Below are 18531 nucleotides of genomic sequence, written 5' to 3'. Positions count from 1 at the left end.
TCTATCCTGCCCCTCCTTTTTCCAGCCATGCACAGCAGCCAGACATAGTAACTGCTGTCATTTCCTCCCTAACAGCAAGCCTTGCTGTTCAGACTCGTTCTACCAAACTGATCTCTCATGTGCTTTTTCTTTCAGATGTCCCCTGTTTCTTTTTCCAGTCCCCTTCCAGGGCCTGCCAGTCCATTAGCTAGGTGTGTACAATTGTGACCAAGTTCAAGTGCTCCTCCGGGCTTTGGGTCTGGTGCAAATCAAGCAGTGTTGATCAGGCATCCTTTTCGGTATCTTCAAACATGTCATGATTGTTGTGGAGTCCCTCAAACATTCCCTGACAGTTTTAAAGCTGGTGTGTGCACAGAGGAGTCCTATTGCTTCATTCTGACCACATTTCTGATCTCCCAGAATATTGTAGCATCCACTACTGTGTCCTCTGTGCTCAGTTACTATTTGTAGAATGAATGAATGAACAATTTATATCACTTAAACCTTCCCTGAGCCCTGCAGTACTATCATTATAAAGAAATATTCTATAACAAAGCTGTATCCATAGTCTGGTAAATGGAAATTTAAAACCTGGTTTTACAGTATTGTCTACAGTAAATGATTCTGTGCAATAGATTTTGGGTTTAGCCTGCCAAAAGGAAGGATGAGAAAGAAACTGAAGAGAAGTCAGCCCTTCCTTTTGTCCCCCTGCCTAGCAGATGCCATCCTTCACTCCTTTCAGTTCTCCAGCTGTACTGTCAAGTCAGACAGAAAAGCTGCCCCAGTTGCCAAATCACCCAGCAGATGAGCAACAGCAAATAGACTTTGGCAGGTTTTCACTATGTTCTTTAGTTACGTTGGTGAAATACGTGGAAATCCAAGACAGTAAATAGTTATCAGCCTGCTTTCTATCTCAGCCGGACTAGGAGTGGTAGTCTCGGGTGCCATGAAGAGAGTGACTTCCCGCAGCTTCCAAGGGCAAGAGTGTCCATAATACAGCAGACACAGCTGCTAAGGGGGTGGGGGAGAAGTTGCAGGAAACTTGTGTACTCTCAGTTAGGTGGTAATCTACAACTATGTGGATTTCTGTGAAAAACTGCATCCAGTGAGAATTAATTACTTGTAACAACTTGAAAAAAGATCTCACTAGAATGCTGCAAGAATCATCTTCCATATAATTTAAAATGCTAATAAAGAGATCTAGAAAAAGCATAAAGGAATTACCACATTCTTAGGTAACACAAAACTGGAACAGATAGTTAATTGTATAAATGAGAAACTCAAGAGGCAGAGAACTGTATCATCTCTGTAAGCATTGATTGTAGGCCAGAATTATATCCCCAGTAGCCAGTGTAGTATCTGGTTGTAGGTATTGAATAAAAATTTGTAGAATGAACAAATGAAAAAATACATGTGAGCTTAGATCCTGATTTTACTTCATAGTTTACACAATGCTTTCACATACATTTATTCATCTGATCCTCAGCCTCTCCCTCAGTAGGAAGCCGAGGATCAGTGATAAGTGGTTGGCGCAAAGCCACAGAGAGCAAGCTGCAGAGCCAGAGCATCAACCTAGGCGTTCCCCTCCCCTGTGCCTCCAAATTTAATGGGATGAGCATAAAGTCATTCATTTGGGATCAAAGGATTAAAATTTCCAAGTAAAGAATGGAAGAGGCCTGACTTGATAGCAGAACTCTATGAAAAAGTTCTTGCGGAGCTATTTGATCACAAAGTTAATGTGAACCACTAATGGAAAGTGCCCTTGCACTAAGCATGTGTTGTATGATAATTCTGCCCCACTCTGATGTGGTGGGCCCTCATCTGGAATACCAGCATGCTCCATTTGGAGCCTCACATTTCCTGAGCCGAAGAAACTGTGTATGTTTAGCTAGTGGAAGAAATGACAAAAGGCAGTTGTAAAAGCTGTTTTCAAATATTTGAAGGACTTTCATATAGAAAAGGGCCATTTCTTCTCTGTTGTTTCAAAAAACTGAAGTAGTTACAATCAGCTGTACCGTCTCTAGGCCTACTAGGTTGTAGCCACTATAGTCCAGAATCTGCAGGCTTGGCCCTGCCTTGTGCGGGAACATACCTTGACTATATGGGGGTCTTTTCCCTCATCATCAGTGGTCTGGAATTAATTTTGTTATCCTAAGCCTGAGTCTGGTATTTGGTATGCAGACATGCAAATGCCTCTCATTCCCCAAACTTTCCATAACGTGTTGTTTGCCTAGCCTGAGCCGCTAGGTCTTGGCCTTGCTGTTTTGACAAGAATACGCCAAGCTCTGAGCTCAAACCCAGCTGGTGGAGGTCCTGATGACCTTCCCAAATCCTGCCATTCTCTTTTGGGCCTGGACCCTGTCTCCCTTACTGATAGTGAAGGTGCTCACATATACCAGACTGCCTGGGACAGTCCTGGTATAATGACTTCTAGCACCCCCTTTGACTCTGTGCTCCAGTTTGCACACCAAATTATAAAGTCAGTTGGGTGCCTGACTGATCTGTCCTAAAAGCAAATGCCACAGTGGTTACACCATCCCTGGTGGTAACGCCCGCCCATCCAGGTCCCAGCTGGCCAAATAGGGGGAAGAATTTTCTAAAAACTCAAGTTGCTTAAGAATGGAGAAGGCTATTGTTTGGGTGCCTGGATGGCTCAGTCGGTTAAGCGTCTCCCTTCAGCTCGGGTCATGATGCCAGGGTCTTGGGATCGAGCCCTGAATCAGTCTCCCTGCTCTGCCGGGAGCCTGCTTCTCCCTCTCCCTCTGCCTACTGCTCCCCCTGCTTGTGTTTGCTCTCTCTGTCAAAAAATGAATAAATCTAAAATAAAAAAATAAAAAGAATGGAGAAGACTACCTTGGCTGGTAGTATCACTAACAGCCTGCTTTGAGAACTGTGGTCAGTTAGTCGGGTTTAAGAGCTCTTTTTCACAGATGTTGTGAGAGAGCTTCTTGCTCAGTGTCAGGGTTGGGCTAGGGGATTTTTCAAGTACCTTCCAACTTAGGCTTCAACTTGTTTACGAACACTTGGAAGAAGGAGGAGAAAAGATCTGGAAGGAGATAATGTTTAACAACTGTCTTGCATCCCAGCTTCTGGGTATTGCTTATTTATTTTCTATTGTGTCACAAGGGATTTTATATAAGCCTGTATGTCCTTTTTTCCCCCAGTCTGAGTGAATTTTTATTTCTATGTGGTTATATCATCAAATAATATTTATTCTGTTTATCATGTTTTTTTTCCAAGCATAAGGTTTGTACAATCTTTTTTTTAATTTTATTTTATTATGTTAGTCACCATGCAATACATCATTAGTTTTTGATGTAGTGATCCATGATTCATTGTTTTCGTATAACACCCAGTGCTCCATGTAATACGTGACCTCCTTAATACCCATCACCAGGCTAACCCATCTCCCCACCCCCCTCCCCTCTAGAACCCTCAGTTTGTTTCTCAGAGTCCATAGTCTCTCATGGTTCATCTCTCCCTCCGATTCCCCCCCTCCCTTTGTTTTTCCCTTCCTTCTCCTAATGTCCTCCATGCTATTCCTTATGTTCCACAAATAAGTGAAACCATATAATAATTGACTTTCTCTGCTTGACTTATTTCACTTAGCATAATCTCCTCCAGTCCCATCCATGCTGATGTAAAAGTTGGGTATTCATCCTTTCTGATGGCTGAGTAATATTCCATTGTATATATGGACCACATCTTCTTTATCCACTCATCTGTTGAAGGGCATCTCGGCTCTTTCCACAGTTTGGCTATTGTGGACATTGCCGCTATGAACGTTGGGGTGCATATGGCCCCTCTTTTCACTACATCTGTGTCTTTGGGGTAAATACCCAGTAGTGCAATTGCTGGGTCATAGGGTAGCTCTATTTTTAATTTTTTGAGGTACCTCCACACTGTTTTTCAAAGTGGCTGTACTAACTTGCATTCCCACCAACAGTGTAAGAGGGTTCCTCTTTCTCCACAACCTCTCCAACATTTGTTGTTTCTTGCCTTGTCAAATTTTGCCATTCTAACTGGTGTAAGGTGGTATCTCAATGTGGTTTTGATTTGAATTTCCCTGGTGGCTAATGATGATGAACATTTTTTCATGTGTCTGTTAGCCATTTGTATGTCTTCTTCAGAGAAGTGTCTTTTCATATCTTCTGCCCATTTTTTGACTTGATTATTTGTTTTTTGGGTGTTGAGTTTGAGAAGTTCTTTATAGATCTTGGATACCAGCCCTTTATCTGTAGTGTCATTTGCAAATATCTTCTCCCATTCCGTGGGTTGCCTCTTTGTTTTGTTGACTGTTTCCTTTGCTGTGCAGAAGCTTTTTATCTTGATGAAGTCCCAAAAGTTCATTTTTGCTTTTGTTTCACTAGCCTTTGGAGATGTGTCTTGAAAGAAGTTGCTGTGGCCGATGTCAAAGAGGTTACTGCCTATGTTCTCCTCTAGGATTTTGATGGATTCCTGTCTCACATTGAGGTCTTTCATCCACTTTGAGTTTATCTTTGTGAATGGTGTTAGAGAATGGTCGAGTTTCATTCTTCTACATGTGGCTGTCCAATTTTCCCAGCACCATTTATTGAAGAGACTGTCTTTTTTCCATTGCATATTTTTTCCTGCTTTGTTGAAGATTATTTGACCAAAGAGCTGAGGGTCCATATCTGGGCTCTCTATTCTGTTCCATTGGTCTATATGTCTGTTTTTGTGCCAGTACCATGCTGTCTTGGTGATCACTGCTTTGTAATATAGCTTGAAATCGGGCAACGTGATGCCCCCAGCTTTGTTTTTCTTTTTCAACATTTCCTTGGAGATTCGGGGTCTTTTCTGATTCCATACAAATTTTAGGATTGTTTGTTCCAGCACTTTGAAAAATGTCATTGGAATTTTGATCGGGATGGCATTGAAAGTATAGATTGTTCTGGGTAGCATAGACATTTTAACAATGTTTATTCTTCCGATCCATGAGCATGGAATATTTTTCCATCTTTTTGTGTCTTCTTCAGTTTCTTTCATGAGTGCTCTGTAGTTCCTAGAGTATAGATCCTTTACTTCTTTGGTTAGGTTTATTCTGAGGTATCGTACGGTTTTTGGTGCTATTGTAAATGGAATCGTTTCTCTAATTTCTCTTTCTACAGTTGCGTTTTTAGTGCATAAGAAAGCAACTGATTTCTGTGCATTGATTTTGCATCCTGCCACATTACTGAATTGCTGTATGAGTTCTAGTAATTCGGGGGTGGAATCTTTTGGGTTTTCCACATCTGTGAAAAGAGAGAGTTTGACTTTTTCTTTGCCAATTTGAATACCTTTTATTTCTTTTTGTTGTCTGATTGCTGTTGCTAGGACTTCTAGTACTATGTTGAACAATAGTGGCGAGAGTAGGCATCCTTGACGTGTTCCTGATCTTAAGGGAAAGGCTCTCAGCTTTTCCCCGTTGAGGATGATATTCGCTGTGGGTTTTTCATAGATGGATTTTATGAACTTGAGGATCCCTATACTCTGAAGAGTTTTAATCAGGAAAGGATGCTGTATTTTGTCAAATGTTTTTTCTGCATCAATTGAGAGGACCATATGGTTCTTCTCTCTCCTCTTATTAATGGTGTTCTATCACATTGATTGATTTGCGAATGTTGAACCACCCTTGCATCCTGGGGATAAATCCCACTTGGTCGTGGTGGATGATCCTTTTAATGTATTGTTGGATCCTATTAGCTAGGATTTTGTTGAGATTTTGGAATCCATATTCATCAGGGATATCGGTCTGAAATTCTCCTTTTTGATGGGGTCTTTGCTTGGTTTGGGGACTAAGGTAATGTTGGCCTCATAGAATGAGTCTGGAAGCTTTCCTTCTGATTCTGTCTTTTGAAATAACTTCAGGAGAATAGGTATTATTTTTCCTTGAATATTTGGTAGAATTCCCCAGGGAATCCATTAGGCCCTGGACTCTTGTTTTTTGGGAGGTTTTTGATCACTGCGTGTATCTTGTTACTGGTTATTGGCCTATTCATGTTGTCAATTTCTTCCTGTTTCAGTCTTGGGAGTTATAGGTTTCCAGGAAGGCATCCATTTCATCCAGGTTGCTCAGTTTATTGGCATATCGTTGTTGTTAATAATTTCTAATAATTGTTTCTATTTCCTTGGTGTTAGTCGTAATCTCTCCCCTTTCATTCATAATTTTATTAATTTGGGCCCTTTCTCTTTTCTTTTGGATAAATCTGGCCAGTGGTTTATCGATCTTATTAATTCTTTCAAAGAACCAGCTTCTAGTTTCATTGATCTGATCTACTGTGTTTCTGGTTCTAATTCATTGATCTCTGCTCTAATCTTAATTATTTCTCTTCTAATGCATGGCTTAGGCATCGTTTGTTGCTTTTTCTCTAGTTCTTTAAGGTGTAGAGTTAGTTGGTGAATTCGGGATTTTTCTGTTTTTTTGAGTGAGGCTTGGATGCTATGTATTTCCCGCCTTAGGACCACCTTTGCAGTATCCCATAGGTTTTGGACCGATGTGTTTTCATTCTCATTGATTTCCATGAATTGTTTAAGTTCTTCTTTGATTTCCTGGTTGACCCAAACATTCTTGAGCAGAGTGGTCTTTAGTTTCCAAATGTTTGAATTTCTTCCAAATTTTTTCTTGTGATTGAGTTCCAGTTTTAAAGCATTATGGTCTGAGAATATTCAGGGAATAATCTCAGTCTTTTGGTATCAGTTGAGACCTGATTTGTGACCCAGTATGTGGTCTATTCTGGAGAAAGTTCCCTGTGCGCTCGAGAAGTATGAGTATTCTGTTGTTTTAGGGTGGAATGTTCTGTATATATCTATGAGGTCCATCTGGTCCAGTGTGTCATTCAAAGCTCTTGTTTCTTTGTTGATTTTCTGCTTAGATGATCTGTCTATTGCTGAGAGTGGAGTATTGAGGTCTCCTACGATTAACGTATTATTATCAATATGACTCTTTATTTTGGTTAATAGTTGGCTTATGTAGAAGGCTGCTCCCATATTGGGGGTGTAGATATTTACAATTGTTAGATCTTCTTGTTGGATAGACCCTTTAAGAATGATATAGTGGCCTTCCGTGTCTCTAACTACAGTCTTTAGTTTAAAATCGAATTTGTCTGATATAAGAATTGCTACCTTAGCTTTCTTTTGAGGTCTGTTGGCATGGAAGATGGATCTCCATCCCTTCACTTTCAGTCTGGATGTATCTTTAGGTTCAAAATGAGTCTCTTGTAGACAGCATATGGATGGGTCCTGTCTTTTTATCCACTCTGCAACCCTGTGCCATTTTATGGGAGCATTTAGGCCATTCACATTGAGAGTGATTATTGAAAGATATGAATTTGTCATCATGTTGCCTGTGAACACCTTGTTTTTATAGACTGTCCCTGTAAATTTCTTTTCTATATCACTCTTGGGGTCTTTCTCCTTTTATAGACCCCCCCCTTAATATTTCTTGCAGGGCCAGCTTAGTGGTCACATATTCTTTCAGTTTCTACCGTTCTTGGAAGCTCTGCATCTCTCCATCCATTCTAAATGACAGCCTTGCCAGATAAAGTATTCTTGGCTGCATGTTCTTCTCGTTTAGTACCCTGAATATGTCTTGCTAGGCCTTTCTGGCTTGTCAGGTCTCTGTGGATAGGTATGACATTATTCTGAAGCTCCTCCCTCTGTACGTAAGGAATCTCTTCCCCCTAACTGCCCTTAAGATGGTTTCCTTGGTTCTAAGATTTGCGAGTTTTAATATTACCTGCCGGTGTGTTGGCCTGTTTTCCTTGATCTTGGGAGGGGTCCTCTCTGTCTCTAGGACACGAATGTTTGTTTCATTCCCCAGATTAGGGAAGTTCTCAGCTATGATTTGCTCAAATATATTCTCTAGTCCTCTCTCTCTCCACGCACTCAGGGATTCCAATAATTCTGACATTGGAACGTTTCATGGTGTCACTTATTTCTCTGATTCTATTTTCATGGATTCTGAGTTGTTTTTCCCTGGCCTCCTCTTTTCCCTTTTTGTCTATTAATTGGTCTTCTAGGTCACTAATTCATTCTTCTGCCTCACTTACCCTAGCTGTTAGATTATCTAGATTAGATTGGATCTCATTGATAGCATTTTTAAGTTCTGCCAATTCAGCTTTCATTTCTGCCCTTAGAGACTCTATGTTGCCATTAATTGATTTCTCCATTCTAGCTATTGTCTTCACAATTGCTAGCCTGAATTCCATCTCCAACATCTTGGTTATATCTGAATCCATTTGTACATCTGTGGCATAAGTCATAGTCTCTGAGTCTTTCCTATTTTGGGGGTTCCTCTTCCTAGTCATTCTGTTGAGGGATGGTTGATGGGATGTATAGAGTCCAAATTATTGACCACAACCCAAGCAAGATGCACCTGTTTTATAGGGACCTTAGGGTTGCTGGCCTCTTGTTTTCCCAGCCTGTCTTCTGGGGGAGGGGCCTGCCACACTGTTACTCAGGCAACCCTGTTTGGGCAGAGTTGTCCTGCCCCCTGTGGCGGGGGATGGGCTCAGTGAAAACCAGTTTTTTGGGGCTTTTGTTCTCTGGTGGCTTTCCCTGGCAGCTTTCCTCATCTCTTCCAAGAGTCAGAGCAGAATAGATCGTTTCCAACCCTCTGCCTCAGAGCAGAGAGATCACAGTCTGTTCTTCAGTGAGCTCTCCAGGCCACACTATCTCCATTTCTGTCTGTGCTGCTATAAACTGCAGCGTTCTGGGTTGTGCACCCCTCAGCAGTGCTCCTAGTCCTCTCCTCCAGGTCAGGGCTTGTGTCTGCCCTTTGTGCTTCTAAAACTGCCAGCCGCCTCTAGTTCTCAGGCGCAGCCCCGCCGCTCCAGGTTTATGTCCGGGGAGCTGCCCTAAAGTCCTTTCCCCATTGCTACCAGTCTGTGAGTCTGCCCTGTCCCCAGCGCAGGAGGCTATCGCTTGCTGGCAGTGTAAGATCCCAACGTCTCCCTCCCCCTTCCGTTTATCTCTGGATTTGTGCCCACGGAATCACAGCCTCCCTGCTTCGTATCTCAAAGCCAACCGCCTGCGATATTCTTTTTGTAGAGATCCAGATCTATCTTTTTACTGATTTCCTGGGTGTTCAGAGTTGTCAGGTTGATATCCAGCTCAATTCTGGCGACCGGTTGGAATAGAGTCCTCTGCCATCTTTTTCTCAAACAAGGTTTGTATAATCTTAAAAAAATCTTTGGTTGAAAGAAAATAGAAGAGTATAAAAATAGTAAAACTCAATAATAGTGACCATGCCTAACATAATAATTTTTCTTTTAGCTAGGCATATTCCTATAGCTTTTGTTAAATAAAGGAGAGTTGTGCTAATAAGTTTCAGATACTTATCTGAATAAACTGTAGTATAATAACTAAGATATATGACAGAGTAATAATAAGAATAGAGAGGAATTATAGAAATATCAGGGAGATTATAATACTAATTTACACTATATAGCTTTAAAACCTGATCATTGTGCAAATAAATCCCATTCTTCTTGTGGTTAGGAAGATGTGATAGGCATTTGCTCCTTCTTCAGTTCAAGCTTCCAATTTGTTCATTTTTGTTTGTCTCATCCTAACAGTAGAACAATTTTAAAGAAAATTGTTTCTACACTTAAAGCTAGGTGGTGACTCATAGGGTTTCTGGTTTTGTTTTGTTTTGTTTTTCTCTTTAAAGGGACTGCTTTGGGGCACCTGGGTGGCTCAGTCGCTAAGCATCTGCCTTCGGCTCAGGTCATGATCTCAGGGTCTGGGATTGAGCCCCACATCGGGCTCCCTGCTTTGCAGAAAGCCTGCTTCTCCCTCTCCCACTCCCCCTGCTTGTGTTCCCTCTCTTGCTGTGTCTCTCTCTGTCAAATAAATAAATAAAATCTTTAAAAAATAATAAAATAAAGGGATCGCTTTTTGTTGTTAGCTGTAGGGATACCTCTTCCCCTGGAAAATATACTTTCTGGATGTCAAAGGAAAAGAAATTTAGTCCAATAGCACACCTTACTCATGAAAGAACATGAGCTTTAGCACCATCATTCAGACCCAGTATGGTTGTTGATGATTGCAGTGTTGTTATAGATAGTCTGTTATCCACAGATGTCAGGAGATGTGGAGACCAAGTTTAACAGGATGGTGCATGTGGATCTACTTGGTGGAGTTACAAACCTCTTTTTTTCCTGTTTGTATTTTATTGTACCAGGTAGTCCAGTAACTTTCAGCAAAGTATCTAGTTGCTAGTTTTAATTAAAAATATTATTTATTTTCTATCAAAGAAATAGATGTTCATAGCTTCAAAGAACAAATGATATGAATTGTTTCTTTAAATTCATATATTTTTTAATTCCAGGATAGTTAACATACAGTGTTATATTCATTTTAGGTATATAGTATAGTGATTCAACAGTTCTATACATTAATCAGTGCTTATCACAATAAGTGTACTCTAATCCCCTTCACCTGTTTCACTTATCTCCTTACCCACCTCCCCACTGGTAACCACCAGTTTGTTCTCTATAGTTAAGAGTCTATCTTGGGGTTTGTCCCTTTTTTATTTTGTTTGTTTCTTAAATTCCACATATGAGTGAAATCATGTGGTATTTGCCTTTCCCTGAATGACTTATTTCACCTAGCATAATACCTTCTAGATCCATCCATGTTGTTATAAATGGCAAGATTTCATTCTTTCCTATGGCTGAATAATATTCTGTGTGTGTGTGTGTGTGTGTGTGTGTATATCTCACCTCTTCTTTATTCATTCATCTATCATTGGACACTTGGGTGGCTTCCATATTTTGGCTTTTGTAAATAATGCTGCAATAAACATAGGGGTGCATATATCTTTTTGAATTACTGTTTTCCTATTCTTTGGGTAAACACCCAGTAGTGGAATTACTGGATCTTATGGTAATTCTATTTTTAATTTTTTGAGGAATCTGCATACTGTTTTCCACAGTGGCTGCACTGCTTCACATTCCCACCAGTAGTGCACAAGATTCATTTTTCTCCATATCCTTGCCAGCACTTGTTGTTTCTTGTGTTTGTTATTTTAGCCATTCTGATAGGCATAAGGTGATATCTCATTGTGGTTTTTTTTTAAAGATTTTATTTACTTGAGAGAGAGACAGAGGGAGCACAAGCAGGGGGAGGGACAGAGGGAGAAGCAAACTCCTCGCTGAGCAGGGAGCCTGATGCAGGGCTTGATCCCAGGACCCTGGAGTCATGACTTGAGCTGAAGGCAGATGCTTAACTGACTGAGCCACCCAGGCGTCCCTCATTGTGGTTTTGATTTGCATTTCCCTGATGATGAGTGATGTTAAACATCTTTTCATATGTGTCTTGGCCACCTGGATGTCTTCTTTGGAGAAATATCTGTTCATGTTTTCAGCCCATTTTTAATTGGATTATTTGGGTTTTTTGGTATTGAATTGTATAAGTTTTCTTAAATATATTTTGGATATTAACCTTTTATCACATAAGTCATTTGTAACTATCTTTTCCCATTCAGTAGGTTGCCTTTTAGTTTTGTTGATTATTTCCTTTGCTATGCAGAAGCTTTTTATTTTGATGTAGTCCCAATAGTTTATTTTTGCTTTTGTTTCCCTTGTCTCAGAAGACATATCTAGTAAAGTGTTGCTATGGCCAATATCAGAGAAATTATTGCCTGTGTTCTTTTATAGGATATTTATGGTTTCAGGTCTCACATTTAGGTCCTTCATCCATTTTGAGTGTATTTTTGTGTATGGTGCAAGAAAGTGGTCCAGTTTCATTCTTTTGTATGTAGCTGTCCAGTTTTCCCAAAACCATTTGTTGAAGAGACTTCTTCCTATTGCATATTTTTCCCTCTTTTGTCCTAGAATAATTGACCGTGTAATTGTGGGTTTATTTCTGGACTCTCTATTCTGTTCTATTGATCTATGTGTCTCTTTTTATGCTAATACCACACTGTTTTGATTACTATGGCTCTGTAGTATGTCCTGAAATCTGGTATTGTGATACCTCCAGTTTTGTTCTTCTTTTTCAAGATTGCTTTGGCTATTTGGGGTAATTTGTGGTTCCATACAAATTTTAGGATTATTTGTTCTAGTTCTGTGAAAAATGCTGCTGGTATTTTGATAGAGATCACATTAAATCTGTAGATTGGGGGTGCCTGGGTGGCTCAGTCATTAAGCGTCTGCCTTCGGCTCAGGTCATGGTCCCAGGGTCCTGGGATCGAGCCCCACATCGGGCTCCCTGCTCAGCGGGAAGCCTGCTTCTCCCTCTCCTGCTCCCCCTGCTTGTGTTCCCTCTCTTGCTATGTCTTTGTCAAATAAATAAATAAAATCTTAAAAGAAAAAATCTGTAGATTGGTTTGGGTAGATGGACACTTTAACAATATTTGTTCTTCCAATCCATGAACATGGAATATTTTTCCATTTTTTGTGTGGTCTTCAATTTCTTTCATGCATGTTTTATAGTTTTCAGAATATAGGTCTCTTAGCTCCTTGGTTAAATTTACTCCTAGGTATTTTATAACTTTTGGTGCATTTGCAAATGGGATTCTTTTCTTAAGTTCTCTTTTTGCTACTTGCAATTCAGTGGATTTCTGTATAGTGAATTTGTATCCTGTGACTTTACTGGATTTATCAGTTCTAATAGTTTTTTGGTGGAGTCTTTAGGGTTTTCTATATATAGTATCATGTCATAGTGCATAGTGAAAGTTTTACTTGTTCCTTACCAGTTTGGATGCCTTTTATTTCTTTCTCTTGTCAGATTGCTATGACCAGGACCTCCAGTACAATCTGAATAAAAGTGGTAAGAGTGGACATCCATGTCTTGTTCCCATCTTAGAGGAAAAGCTCTCAGTTTTTCACCATTGACTATGATGTTAGTTTTGCATTTTTCATATATGGCCTTTATTATGTTGAGTTTTGTCCCCTCTAAACTACTTTGTTGAAGGTTTTTTATCATGAACGATGTTGTACTTTATCAAATGCTTTTTCTGAATCTATTGAAATGATCATATGGTTTTTATCCTTTCTCTTGTTAAAGTAATGTATCATGTTGACTGATTTGCAAATATTGAACCACCCATGCATCCCAGGAACAAATCTCACTTGATTGTGGTGAATGATTTTTTTCAATGTATTATTAGATTCAGTTTGCTAATATTTTGTTGAGGATTTTTGCATGTATGTTTATCAGAGATACTGGCCTGTAGTTCTCTCTCTCTATTTTTCTTTTTTTGTAGTGGTTTTCTCTGTTTTTAGTATCATGGTAAGAGTGGCCTCATAGAATGAATTTGAAAGCTTTCCTTCCTCTTTTATTTTTCAGAATAGTTTGAGAAGAATAGGTGTTAACTCTTCTTTAAATATTTGGTTGCATTCACCTGTGAAACATCTGGTCCTGGATTTTTGTTTGTTGGGAGTTTTTTTTATTACTGATTCAATTTCATTGCTGGTAATCAGTCTGCTCAAATTTTCTATTTCTTCCTGCTTCAGTTTTGGGAGGTTGTATGTTTCAAGGAATTAATCCATTTCTTCTAGGTTGTCCAATTTGTTGGCATATAATTTTTCATAATATTCTCTTATAATCCTTTTTATTTCTGTGGTGTCAGTTGTTATTCTCTTTTATTTCTGATTTTGAAATCCCCTCTTCCCTCCTTCTCTTCTCTTCTCTTTTTCTTTTCTTCTTTTCTTTCTTTCTTTCTTCTTTCTTTCTTTCTTTCTCTTTCTTTCTTTCTTTCTTTCTTTCTTTCTTTCTTTCTTTCTTTCTTTCTTTCTTTTTTTCTTTCTTTCGAGTCTAGCTAAAGGTTTATCAATTTTGTTGATATTTTAAAAGAACCAGCTCCTAATTTCATTGTCTGTTCTATTTTTTTAATTTCCTATTTTGTTTATTTCTGCTCTAATCTTTATTATTTCCTTTCTTCTACTGGCTTTAAGTTTTGTTTGTTCTTCTTTTTCTAGCTCCTTTAGGTGTAAGGTTAGGTTGTTTGAGATTCTTCTTGCTTCTTGAGGTAGGCCTGTATTGTTATAAACTTCCTTCATAGAACAGCTTTTCCTGCATCCCCCAAATTTTGGACCATTGTGTTTTCATTTTCATTTGTTTTTCTAAAGATTTTTTAAAAAATGGATTTATTTGACAGAGAGAGACACAGCGAGAGAGGGAACACAAGCAGGGGGAGTGAGAGAGGGAGAAGCAGGCTTCCCGCGGATCAGGGAGCCCAATGCGGGGCTCAATCCCAGGACTCTGGGATCATGACCTGAGCTGAAGGCAGATGCTTAATGACTGAGCCACCCAGGTGCCCCCATTTTAATTTGTTTCCATGTGTTTTTTGATATCCTCTTTGATTTCCTGGTTGACCCATTCATTGTTTAGTAACATATTCCTTAACCTCCATGTATTTGTGTTCTTTCCAGAGTTTTTCTTGCAGTTGATTTGTAGTTTCATAGTGTTGTGGTTGGAAAAGATGTGGAGTGTGACTTTAGTCTTTCTGAATTGGTTGAGACTTGTTTTGTGGCCTAACGTGATCTATTCTGAAGAATGTTCCATGTGCACCTGAAAAGAATGTGTATTCTGCTGTTTTAGGATGGAATGTTTTGAATATATCTGTTTGCTCCATCTGATCCCAATGTGTCCTTCAAAGCCACTGTTCCCTTATTCATTTTCTGTTTGGATCATCTATCCATTGATGTGAGTGGGATGTTAAAGTCCCCTGCTATTATTGTATTTCTATCAATTTCTTCCTTTATGCTTGTTATTAGCTGCTTTATGTATTTGGGTGCTCCTATGCTGGGTGCAAAAATATATACAATTGTTATATCTTCTTGTTGGATTGTTCCCTTTATGATTATATAGTGTCCTTCTCTGTCTCTTGTTACAATCTTTGTTGAAAAGTCTATTTTGCCCAATATCGGTATTGCTACTTCAGCTTTCTTTTTACTTTCCCACCCCTTCACTCTCAATATGCATGTGTCTTTAAGTCTGAAATGAGTCTCTTTTAGGCAGCATAGAGATGGGTCTTCCTCTTTTATCCATTCCATCATCCTATGTCTTTTGATTGGAGTGTTTAGTACATTTCCATTCAAATTAATTATTGATAGGTATGTACTTATTGCCATTTTGTTACTTGTTTATGATTGTTTTTGTAGTTCTTCTCTGTTGCTTTCTTCTCTTGGCTGTCTTCTCTTATAATTTGCTGGCTTTCTTTAGTAATATACTTGGATTCCTTTCTCTCTGTGTTTTTGCATATCTATTACCGGTTTTTGATTTGTGGTTACCGTTAGGTTTATATATAACATCTTATGCATATAGCAGTTTATGCATTGATGGTTGATGGTCACTTAGGTTTGAAACGTGTCTCTCACCTGTCTTAGGTATATGGTGTCATCCTTTACATTCTTTTAATTTGTGAATCCCTTGACTGGTTTTTATAGATATACTTAATTGTACTGCTTTTGGGCTTCTTACTTTTCTTATTCCTGCTTATGATCTTTCCATTCCACCAAGATACATCTTTAACACTTCTTGTTGGGCTAGTTTAGTGTTGATGAATTCCTGTAACTTTTGTTTGTCTGGGAAAGTCTTTATCTCTCCTTCTTTTTTGAATGATAGCCTTGCTGGATAGAGTATTCTTGGGTGCAGATTTTTTTTTCTTTCAGCATTTTTAGTGTATCATGACACTCTCACCTGCAAAGTTTCTGCTGAAAAATCATCTGATAGCCTTATGAGGTTTCCCTTGTATATAACTGTTTTCTTTTCTCTTGTTGCTTTAAAAATTATTTTTCACTATTTTTTGCCATTTTAATTACTGTGTATCTTTGTGTGGACTTCTGGGGTTGATTTTCTTGGGGGCTCTCTGTACCTCCTGGATCTGGATTTCTGCTTCCTTCCCCAGATTCGGGAAGTTTTCAGTTATTATTTCTTCAAGCAAATTTTCTACCTCCTCCTCTCCCTCTTCTTCTGGGATCCCTATGATGCAAATGTTATTACACTTGATGGTGTCGCTGAGTTCCTTTAGTCTATTTTCATTTTTTATTACTTTTTTCTCTCTCCTATTCAACTTAATTTCTTTCTATTACTCTGTCCTCCAGGGTACTCATCCATTCTTCTGCTTCCTCTAGTCTGTTATTTATTCCATTTAATATATTTTTAATTTTAGTTAATTTTAGTTATTGAGTCCTTCATTTCTGATTGGTTCTTTTTTCTGTTTTCCATGTCTTTGTTGAGGGTCTCCCTGAGGTCCTTCACTCTTTTCTCAAATCCAGCGAGTATCTTTTTGACCATTATTTTAAATTCTCTATCAAGCATATTACTTATCTCCATTTTGTTTAGCTCTCTTTCTATGATTTTGTCCTGTTCTTTCATTTGAGGCCTGGTCCTCTGTCTCCTCATTTTGTCTAGCTCTCTGTGTCTGTGTCTTTGTGTTAGGAAGGTCAGTGATGTCTCCTGCTATTGGAAGTAGTGACCTCATGAAGATGTCCTGTAGTACCCTGCAGTCCAATGCCCCTGTTCACCAGAACCTGGTGATTCAGGGTTGTCTCCTATGTGTGTTGCATGTGCCCTGCTATTGTGGATGAGCCACTTTTGCCTTCAGTCCACTCATTTGCAATGGCTCTCTTTTCCTGTTGTGAGCAGGCTTTTGTTCCTCTGATGTTAGTGGGTCAGTCTGGGGCCACCTTGGACTTGAGCTGAGTCAGACCAGGTATTTGCCAGAGATGCAATAGAATCAAATGGCAGGGCACATTCCATGTGTTGTTTCCTGAGAAGCTTTTGTGGCCCACTGCTGGGGCCACAGTTGGACTGGTGTGTGTGGTTATCTTCCCCTCTCACCAGCTCAGGAGTCACTTTGGGGTGGTGCTGGCCCCTACTGGGGCTGCTTGCACACTGCCAGGCTTGGTGTACCACTTTGAATGGGCTCCCACCAAGGGCGTTTTTGAGGGGACAGGTCAGCAGGAGAAAACACAGTCAGGAATCATGGTTTTAGCAAGGTTTGTGCGGGTCTGGTGTGGGAGGGAATCTGCAACTGCCTAGGAAAACTGCCCAGGCTTGGATGGAGGGGCATGTCCACAGAAGAACCGTGGGGACAGGGAAAGCTATTAGCCAGCTAGGTGCAGAGTGTTGGTGCTGCACTGGTTCCTGCAGGGGTCCATGTGTTTAGGCTAAGTGGCAGAGGAGGCAAATGGCATGCAATAGCTCTTTTGTTCTTGGAGAAGTCTCCCAAAGTTCCTTGCCCATCCAGCACATGCTCTGAGATTAGTAAATAAATCTCCTTCCCATATACTCCAGGTATTTTTCAAACTGCTGCTTCTGTGCTGTATCTCAGCAGGGCTGTTTGTTGTGTTGTCTTCTTAAGGGCAGTTTCCTGTCACTCTCTTGGCTCCCCCAGAGCAGTGCCTGCTGATTTTTAAACTTCCAGGTGTTAAGCCCCACTGATTGTTAGGCCTCTTTGGTTTTCAAAGCCAAATATCATGGGGATTCATCTTCCTCATCCATGTCCCTGGGGTGCCTGGTGTGAGGGTCTGTTTCTTTCCTGTCTCTGCAACCGTAGTGTACCTCCCTCCCGCAGACAGTCCACAGGTCTGTTTGGCTCCTGACCAACTCTCTGCCCTTCCTATCCTCTTTGATGTGGCATCTTCTCTACCTTCAGCTGTGAAGAATGTGTTCTGCCAGTCTTTGGGTTGTTTTCTGGATTATTTACACTGATGTGGGTGTTATCTAATTGTATCCATGGAATGAGGTGAGCTTAGGATCCTACTCTACCATCTTCCCTGGAAGCATACAAATTGGTTTTTAATGAAACATAGCGGACCCTGGAACCCCACACCTTCCATTTGCTGAGTGCTGCCCCCACCCCCACAAACCACCAACAGCTTTCAACACATATTTCTTCTGGAACTTACCACTATATTTCTAAGTTTTTTTTTAATACTAATATTTGTGGATTGTTCAGTTTTAGATATTACATATAGGCTTTTTCTGAAATATAAAGATTTAGATTTATACTATTTCCATCCATCTTTCTCTCCCCCTCTTCCTAATATAGTTTGGTTACATTAATACTTACTATGACTTAGTAATTATTTGTCACAAAAGAACTGTGAATGATTCTTTTTCTTTCCTTGTACAAGTGGCCCAATTTTTCATTCCCTTGCTTTTTGTTTTTTAATATATCTACTATCTACCCCTAAACTTTGTGACAAAGCTATAAAACAACTCCCAGGTAGTCCATCAATTGCATTTTACTCCCTTGGAGACCTCTTTCCTCTGGCATTCCATCCTCCTTCAGTTCCAAGTTGGCAGTTCTCTGGTAGGTGTCCTGGGATGATGCTTTGCCTGTTTCTTGAATTGGAGCTCCTGCTTGATCCCTTGCTTTTCTTTTGCTTGGTTTGCTCCTTCATTTCATTGGAGCACTTCTTCTAGGAGGTTCCTAGTACATGAGAGCTAAATCTTTTATTACTTTATATGCCTACAAATGTATTTATTCCACTGTCTTATGTTCACAATTTAGTTAAATTTTAGTTTGCAGATTTCTTTCGGAATTGTAAAGATCCTATTACCTTGTAGTTTCTAGTGTTGCTCTTGAGCAGTCTG

At 39.7% G+C, this 18531-nt stretch overlaps 1 protein-coding gene across 1 annotated transcript in view; it reads left to right on the top strand.

Moving 5' to 3' along the window:
- UBE2U (ubiquitin conjugating enzyme E2 U) overlaps positions 1–18531 on the top strand; it is a 50872-nt gene that overhangs the window by 13891 nt on the left and 18450 nt on the right. The gene's annotated exons all lie outside the window — the stretch shown is intronic.

Source organism: Phoca vitulina, unplaced genomic scaffold, assembly GCF_004348235.1.
Source record: "Phoca vitulina isolate PV1807 unplaced genomic scaffold, GSC_HSeal_1.0 scaffold2, whole genome shotgun sequence".
Lineage (NCBI taxonomy): Eukaryota > Metazoa > Chordata > Mammalia > Carnivora > Phocidae > Phoca > Phoca vitulina.
This window is presented reverse-complemented; position numbering and strand designations above follow the sequence as displayed.